Source organism: Papaver somniferum, chromosome 1 (genome assembly GCF_003573695.1).
Source record: "Papaver somniferum cultivar HN1 chromosome 1, ASM357369v1, whole genome shotgun sequence".
Lineage (NCBI taxonomy): Eukaryota > Viridiplantae > Streptophyta > Magnoliopsida > Ranunculales > Papaveraceae > Papaver > Papaver somniferum.
Genome location: NC_039358.1, coordinates 201,818,495 through 201,827,261, shown reverse-complemented (window position 1 = coordinate 201,827,261; position 8,767 = coordinate 201,818,495).

Here is an 8,767-nt window from a genome sequence, read left to right as displayed (position 1 = left end):
CAATATCCAGGTGGGTTTGGCTGATATGTTAAGCCCAACATATTCCAGACTCGCCGAACCTTAGTGAAAAACAACAAACTTTTTATGATTTTAAGCTACAAAAGTGAGATTAAACATAAGATAGAAGTGTGCCTTCCTCAACCATTGAATCAAATACAAGTTTTTTCCTCATTTTCCCCTTCTCCTTCTCCAAAAAAATCTAACTAAATAATCTTAAAACTAATCATTAATCACTAATCACTAATCAGAATTATTTTAACTAATCATTTGTATTAATACTAATCCTAAAAAGACAGATTTATCATTAAAAAAATTGGTTAAAGGACTTCTGATTTTGTTATTTCACATTCTTTTTGTCTTTACTAGATATGCCTAATAAGATTTTGGTATGCCCTAAATCAGGGTTCCGCCTTTGACCACTGTTGCCTTCTAATTTTCCTAGCTGAGGCCGTGTCCAGAGGCCCATCGGGGAGAATATACTTTAAACACGTGCAACCTGGTTCAACGAGCCCAGCAGTGAGGTGGCCAAACGTCTCTGTCTGGGACAGCCACAGCACTATACCGTTCAGAGAAGAAATTCGAATTTTGAATCTCATCTGTAACTTCCTCATCTCGAGACAACACTTCTTTAAATCAGAACTATTTATCTCGTGAGGTATCTTTAAAACATTCTTACAATCTGCAAACACTTACACTGCATTGGTGTACAAACGTTTCAAGAATGCTTCTCAATGAAATTGGGTCTTTGAAGAGTTTAAGGCATCTTGATATACAAACGTTGGTGTATAAACGTTTCAACACTTATACTGCGTTGGTGTACATCTTAGTAGCTACTGGAAACCAAGGGTGAAAATTTACTTACATAATTATCAATAAGACCACCAAAATAAGGGTCGTCTCCACCAAGATTTGTTGGATCATCAACAAATTTTTACATACAAGAATTAAACTGAAGAGAATAGTTGCCTCAATTACCAACCAGTAAATAATCAAACATAACCACTTAAAATGTTAAGAGCTCCGCTGTGGTTATCAATAAGACCACCAAAATAAGGGTCGTCTCCACCACTAGTATCCAATAATTGGCCAAGCCTTAGAATCTCCGTAGTCAATAATGTACTGTCTTTGCCGATGTTGTAGTTAGCAAATCCATCAAAATTGTTGCTGACGGCTCCTCCACAGCTTCTACTGTTCATATACAAAGAAAATGGCTAAAATATACAAAGAACATGGCTACAAATATGAGTCAAGGAAGTAAACATACTTGACATTTCCAAACTCGACGGCATTCCAAATCTCTGGTTCTTTCTGAACTGGGAGGTTTTGGTTTCTCTGAAAGAAGATGCTCAGAAGTAAATCTTAGTCCACAAAGTTTTAACAGGGACAAACCTACGTAGAGGCTTATGGATGCTCAAGTACGGGTCTGCCCCAATCGGCTGGCCTTAGATGGTCAAACGATTATCTCTTAACCAAACCTAAAACACCCAAAACTAGAAAACCCAAACCTAAAACAAAATGGTCAGATAATATAAAACCTACAGTATATATTTATAGTCAGAAACTCGTGGTGAACGCGGCAAGATTTCTAAGAAGAAGAAAAATAAAGAAAAGCTTCTAAGAGATCCATTCAATTCACAATGGATATATTACCTTTAGAGATCACAGAAAATATACTTGTTAGGTTATCAATAATCTCGCAATTACAGTGCAGAGGAATATGTACAACATGGCGAACTTTGCTGCCTAAACCCAAGAAGGGTTTACTCTATGGTGTTTCAGTTTCACGCCAAGAAAAAAGTGATCAAGTAGTTAATACTACAAAGCTAGGTCACAGCTTAATCACATCACCATCCTTCTACAGAAGTTTCATGGTTGGTTCTTGCAATGGTTTAGTTTTTTATGCCGGTCGCGAAAGATGGATTGAACGTGAAACAATTGTCTATATTTGCAATCCTTTCACCAGACAGCACATCCAACTTCCGAGTATTAAATCCGGCTATAATGATTGGAATAGTACCATGATTGGGTTCGGTTATGTTCATTCAAGTCGCGAGTACAAGGTTGTGAGTTTTTGGTGTAATAATTGGTGTGGAAAGGTTGATGTGTATACCCTCCGGAGTGGTGGTGGTGGTTGTACTGGTACTGGGTGGAGAAACAAAGCCAGTATGATTAAAGAAGACCTTATGTCCTACTTCATTGGTCTACCATCAGCGGCTGTTTTTACAGGTGGAGCTCTTCATTGGCTGAACCTGGTCGACCGTCATAAACCGACACCTGTAGCTTTTGATTTGGAAAGTGAGACGTTTGAATTGCTCCCGTTGTTGCCTTTTAAAATCACTGACAAGAATCACGTGGAACTCATGGAATTGGTAGGGGATTTGTGTGTTATGGAAGTAATTCCAAGTAAACATATTACTAATATATGGGAGCTAAGGCACGGGAAGATTATCGAATATGAACCGTCTTGGTATACGAAGTTTAGTATAACATGGGAAGACTATCTTGTAGGAATACCAGATGGCATGAGATGTATGTTGTGGTACAATGTTATTCTGTCTTGTTATGACCATGAAACTGAAACTTTGAGAAAGCCAGATGAGACTTTGAAGAAACTCAAGAAGACAAAATCTTGTTTCTTTGAAAGCTTATATGCCACCAATCGATTAACTCCTCACATGAATAGCCTTGTTTCTTTGAAAGCTTTTAATGGGCGGCACGTAAAAAATAGCTCCAGATTAAACCTGAAAAAGAAAATCTTTCTGCGACACTAGCTAGGTAATAATCAAGTTTAACTTCATTTGTTATTTTTAGTTTTTTACTTGTCGAATTAGCATAGAGTACTACTCTACTCGTATGTTATAACTTCATAGATTGTTCTTTTTTTCTTTTCTCTTTTTGATATCGCATTTTGAGTTTAATTTGTAACACACCATATATTTATGAAAATGAGAAACTAGAATCCCATTGAGACTTAGTTGTCACAGATTAGGCTTTTTACCTTTTCCATTATGAGTGCTATCGTGATCCCACCCTCGGAAAGAAGCAACAAACACCCACATGACCTTGACCGTTCTCACCTTGAAGAATGTTTGTGCAATTTTTGTGGTAAAGTACAATTATTGAGCTTTACTATAGTACTAAGTTTTTATCCTGGCCTTTGGTTGAGAATGGATTAGTATCGCTACATTGAGCCTAAACACACCAAGTTTACCTGCTTTTTGTTGTTATATTCATCAATCTAATACTTAACTCAAGCTTGGTAAATGCATGTATGCAGATTTTCCATTAGAAGAAGGTACTCATATATGTTTGTGGGCATAATTAAGAGCATTAAATCGAAAAATCATCATCAACAGCATCACCATTTTCAGGTTCTGCTCTTAATTATGTGTCCTGAGAATGTATGCCTGCAATTCTATGTTCTTCTTAATCATGCTACCAGACATGTATTCAAGGTTAAGGTTAAAAGAAAAGGCTGAACCCGATTAGATGAGTCTATTATATGTTTGCGGTCAATGTTGCTTAACTTTGATTTTGGGTCTGAATACCTAAGAGCATCTCCAAGAGAGGGTGAAAGTTTTATTTTCTTTTGATACATAGGATTTTAAACCCTCGTTTAGATTAAATCCATCTCCAACGGTAGTTCCTTTAAAGTAGGAAGGGTGTCAAAATAAATATGAAGGTGTTAGAGAAAGTCTTATTAAGACCTTGGGAATGACCTCCATGTCATCTTTTTGACTATTTTTTTAATTATTTTTTTTAAATAAATTTTTCTAAACAATAGGAAAAAGGGAACCACTTTTATTTTTATCCAAAAAATCAAATCATATAACTAACACCCCACACTACTGGAGATGGTTCATGTGAAAAACGTTATTCTTTGTGTTATATATATATATAACCCCACAAATAATGATCTAAATAAAAATTCCACATAATATTTGTTGCATCCACTATTGGAGATGCTCTAATAACTCTTACACCCAAAAACAAATTAAGGAATCTTGTTAATAATTAATAATAACCTACCGATAAACAAATTTTCCTTTCTTACGATTACACGTTTTTTTCACAAAATTGGTTAAAAAGATCAAAATCAACAATTTCTGGGTGAAATGGACAGTTAGATTTTGACACTGTTTAAATTGACAAAAATGTAAAAATAGGCAGGATGTAACCAGTTTCATCGTACCCATTTTCAAATATTTTTTCTTATTTTTAATTTACACAGGATGTATTCAGTTTCACCCTTGCTATTTTTTAAATTTAAACTGGTTTCATCCTTACTATTTTTTTTGGCCATTTCACCCAAACTATTTTTTACTCGTCCATCTGAACCGTAATTTAAAAATATTTGGACAAATGACCCATTTTCCATTTTTTTTTTCTTTTTTGCTATATATTTGGAGAGAGAGACATGCAGAATTTGGAAGAAAAAGAAGAAGAAAAGTTTCAAGAGATTCATTGAGTTCAAATTCAATGGAGAAGTTACCTTTAGAATTAATCAGAGAGAACATATTTTCTTGCATGCATATGATCTCACAATTGCAATGCAGAGATGTAAGCAAAACATGGGAAGGTTTACTTTATGGGGTTTCTCACCGTAAGGTAACTCAAACTGAAACACAATTCTACTTTTCAGAACAAAACAATAGCGACGAGGTTAGTACTTATAAACATGCGGATAATGACTACTTTGCAACACTTACGAAGCTGAACACAGCTTAATCATGCCAGCATCCGTTTTCAAAGGTTTCATGGTTGGTTCTCGCAACGGTTTGGTTTGTTATGCCTGTCACGCCACTTCTTCAACAACAACAAATGGATGTGAAGCAAAAATCTGTGTTTGCAATCCTATCACCGGAGAGCACGTTCAACTTCCGACTACTATTAAATGGCACAGTAATTGTTGGGAAAAAAGACGATTGGATTCGGTTACGTTCGATCAACTAAGGAGTACAAGTTTGTTAGTATTCTGTTCGATTGTTCTTTCCAGGCTGCATGGAAGGTTCAGGTGTGTACTCTCCAGAATGGTGGTACTGAGTGGAGAAACAAAAGTAGCATGATTAAAGAAGGAGACATGCCTTACTTGGGATTTTTACCATCTGCGGGTGTTTTTGCAGGTGGAGCTATTCACTGGATGGATCAATCCATTATACTAAGACCAAAAATGATTCTGGCTTTGGATTTGGAAAATGAGACGTTTGATTTGCTCCCATCAATACCTTTTGATGTCAGGGACGCTAACCGTGTCGGACTCATGAACTTTGAAGGGAATTTGTGTGTCATAGAAGTAGTTCCGAGTAAACATATTGCTTTATGGGAGTCAACGTATACACAGAAACAGCGCAGGGACGACTCGGATTGGCTTAAGAAGTTTAGTATAGCATGGGAAGAATATGGCTGCAAGTTTGATTCATTTGCACTCAAAGATAAGAAAAAAGGATTGGTGTGGTACAATGTGATTCTTTCTTGTTATGACCCTGAAACTAATACTTTGAGAAAGCCGGATGAGATTTTGAAGAAAGTACACAAGGATAATTTTACCAAACCGAAAATGGGTCATTTGTCCGAATATTTTTAAATCACGGTTCAAATGGACGGGTAAAAAATAGTTTGGATGAAATGGCCAAAAAAATAGTAAGGATGAAACTGGTGTCATCTTATATTAAATTTAAAAAATAGCAAGGATGAAACTGGATACATCCTGTTTAAATTAAAAATAAGAAAAAATATTTGAAAATAGGCACGATGAAATTGGTTACATCCTGCCTATTTTTATATTTTAGGCCACTTAAATAGTATCAAAATCTAACTGTCCGTTTCACCTAGAAATTGTTGATTTTGGTCTTTTTAACCAATTTTATGTTTACCAAAAGAGTATATACCACCACTCAAGCAACTCCTCACATGAATAGCCTTGTTTCGTTGAAAGCCCTTACTGAGAAAAGAGGTCTTAAGAAGAAAAAGAAAACTTAGTTGCTGCATATTAATGAGAAGCTAGAGAAATCTCCATTGAGAGTTTACTAGTCGCAGGTTATACTTTTCCTTCTTCTTTTTGATTTTTAGTAGAATTCATGTATGCTAGTAGTCTCGAGTAGCTGCATTGTTTTTATAATAGCATCTGAGCCATTCCCTTTTGCAACGAAAGAACAAGCCAAAACACAAAGACAACAATCACCTAATTAACATCTGATCCATTCCCTTTTGTAATCAGTATGTATGCAGTTGAAAGACGGAAACTTCCTTACTTTGTGACCATTTTGTGCCTCGATCTCTAAGCTTTCAAAAGTACATCTGAGCCATTCCACTTTCAAATGGGAAAATTAAGGCCAGTTTTCATGGCGAACCATGGAACTTTAGCATACTAAAATGTTGGCCTAGCTTCATTCTCGGTCGAAATTGTCAGCAACATCAAACGTATTGTCAAATGGATGACATCAAAAGATTGCATTAAATCGGCGAAAACGTTCCATTAAGTCATTCGGCGATTGACATGTCGAATATCCCTGGAATTGGTCCCTTGTCAAAGTGGCCAGCAATATTCTAGATATATTCAACCGATTAATTCTGATACAGTAGAACTTCGATAAATTAATCCACGATAAATTAATAATTTCGTTAAAATAATATTTTTTACCGATCCCAAATTGGGCCAGCGTATTAAATTAATAACCTCGCTAAATTTATAAGATAATAAAAATTTTAAGTGTTAAATAGGGCCCAACTGAAATATAAATTAATAATCATTATAAAACACTACATTATGATGCCTTACTAAAATAAAATTTCAAAGTTTGTTTTTATTTACATTTATGCAACGTTGAACTTTATCTATGATATTGTGTAGTCCCTTGAGGAGTTCACAAGTGCATTTTCCGAATTGTATGAGCAAATCATTTAGCTTTACATTGATAAGATTTTTTTCTTTACGAGAAACTGGCTCCACAATGCAACCATCATCCTTTAATCTTATTGGCATTTGATATAACACTCCCAATAATTTCTTCGTCTGTCTAAATTTTCGTAACGTTATCATTTTTACCCGGATAGTCTAGCAAAATGTCGACATTTATTTGATTACGGTAATTCAACTCCTTGATTATAAATCCAAGTTCATTAATACTTTCATCTTCAACGACTGGTACAACTTCATTTTCTTGTGGAAGTTTACAATGTTGGAAACAATTTGCAATTCAATTTTGTTGAATATCTGTAGTCCATGACGAAAGTGCAGTATTAATCGCCTCGCAAGGACATTGATTTTTTCTGGTTCTAATTTTTCCCGTTTCGTAACCTTCAATATATTTGTTGTCATGGGAAATCTTTAAGTTAACTTAAGTATTTCGTTTTTTATTTTTTATTTTTAAAACTTAAACTTAGAATGTTTCGGTAATTAATAACTTATTAACTTACCGATAAATTAATACTTCGTCAAATTGATCGAATTTGACAGTCCCAATATTATTAATTTATTGAAGTTTTAGTGTATATGTAATTCTCTTTATTTTATAAAATTTAGTCATAAAAACCCACGGTGACCAAACTTGTGGTACAAAAACCCCACTCAAATGTTGGGATCCATTAAAACTCCATCGTAAATAAAATCGATACAAAAACCCCAAATTTTTAAAAATTGATACAAAACCCCCAAATTTAAATGTTTGTTTCATCAAATTTTATACATAAGTAGGTTTTATTAGACCAGAAAGGAGTTTGTCACGTACGAAGTAGCAATCTATTTCAATATGTTTAGTTCGTTCGTGAAAAACAGGATTAGCAGAAATATGAATGGCAGCTTGATTATCGCAATAAATGGGAATAGGTTTTGGAATAGTGATACGAAGATCAGTGAAAAGATAATGCAACCATTGCAGTTCAGAAGTAAGTCGTGCAAGAGCAAGATATTCTGCTTCAGCAGAAGAAAGAGATATTGTTGGTTGCTTCTTGGATTTCCAAGAAATAGGGCTGTCCCCTAACATCGTAAAATAACCTGTCGTTGATCGACGAGTTGTAGGGCAGCCTGCCCAATCAGAATCGGTGTAACCCGAGAGAGACAAAGAGCTTGAGGCAGATAAAAAAATACCATGACTAACAGTACCTTTAAGATAACGAACAATACGATGTGCAGCAGCCAAATGACCAGAGCATGGTTGTTGCATGAATTGACTTAAATAATTAACAGAAAATGTGATATCAGGACGTGTTACCTGAAGATACAAGAGACGACCTATGAGACGTCGATAAATACTGGGATCAGATAGAGGATCACCAGAGGATGGCAATAGTTTAAGATGTTGCTCCATTGGAGAAGGAGAAGGATTAGCTCCCAAAAGACCACAGTCAGTCACAATGTCAAGAATATATTTGCGTTGACAAAGTAAAATACCTTTGGGAGAACGTGATACCTCAAGGCCCAAGAAATATTGAAAGCGACCAAGGTTTTTGAGAGAAAACTGAGATTCAAGTTTGTGCTTGAGGTCCTGAATAGCAGGATCATTATTACCAGTGATAACAATGTCATCGACATAAACCAAAACATAAATGGAGATTGCACCAGAATGGAAAGTAAAAAGAGAGTAATCAACATGAGATTGGGTGAAACCTGCATGAAGAAGAGCGGATGAAAATTTAGAAAACCATTGACGAGAAGCTTATTTTAAGGCCATATAAAGATTTATTGAGCTTGTAAACACGAGTATTCCCTGGCTTGTGAAAACCTGGAGGGATCTTCATATAAATATATTCTTCGAGATCACCCTGTAAA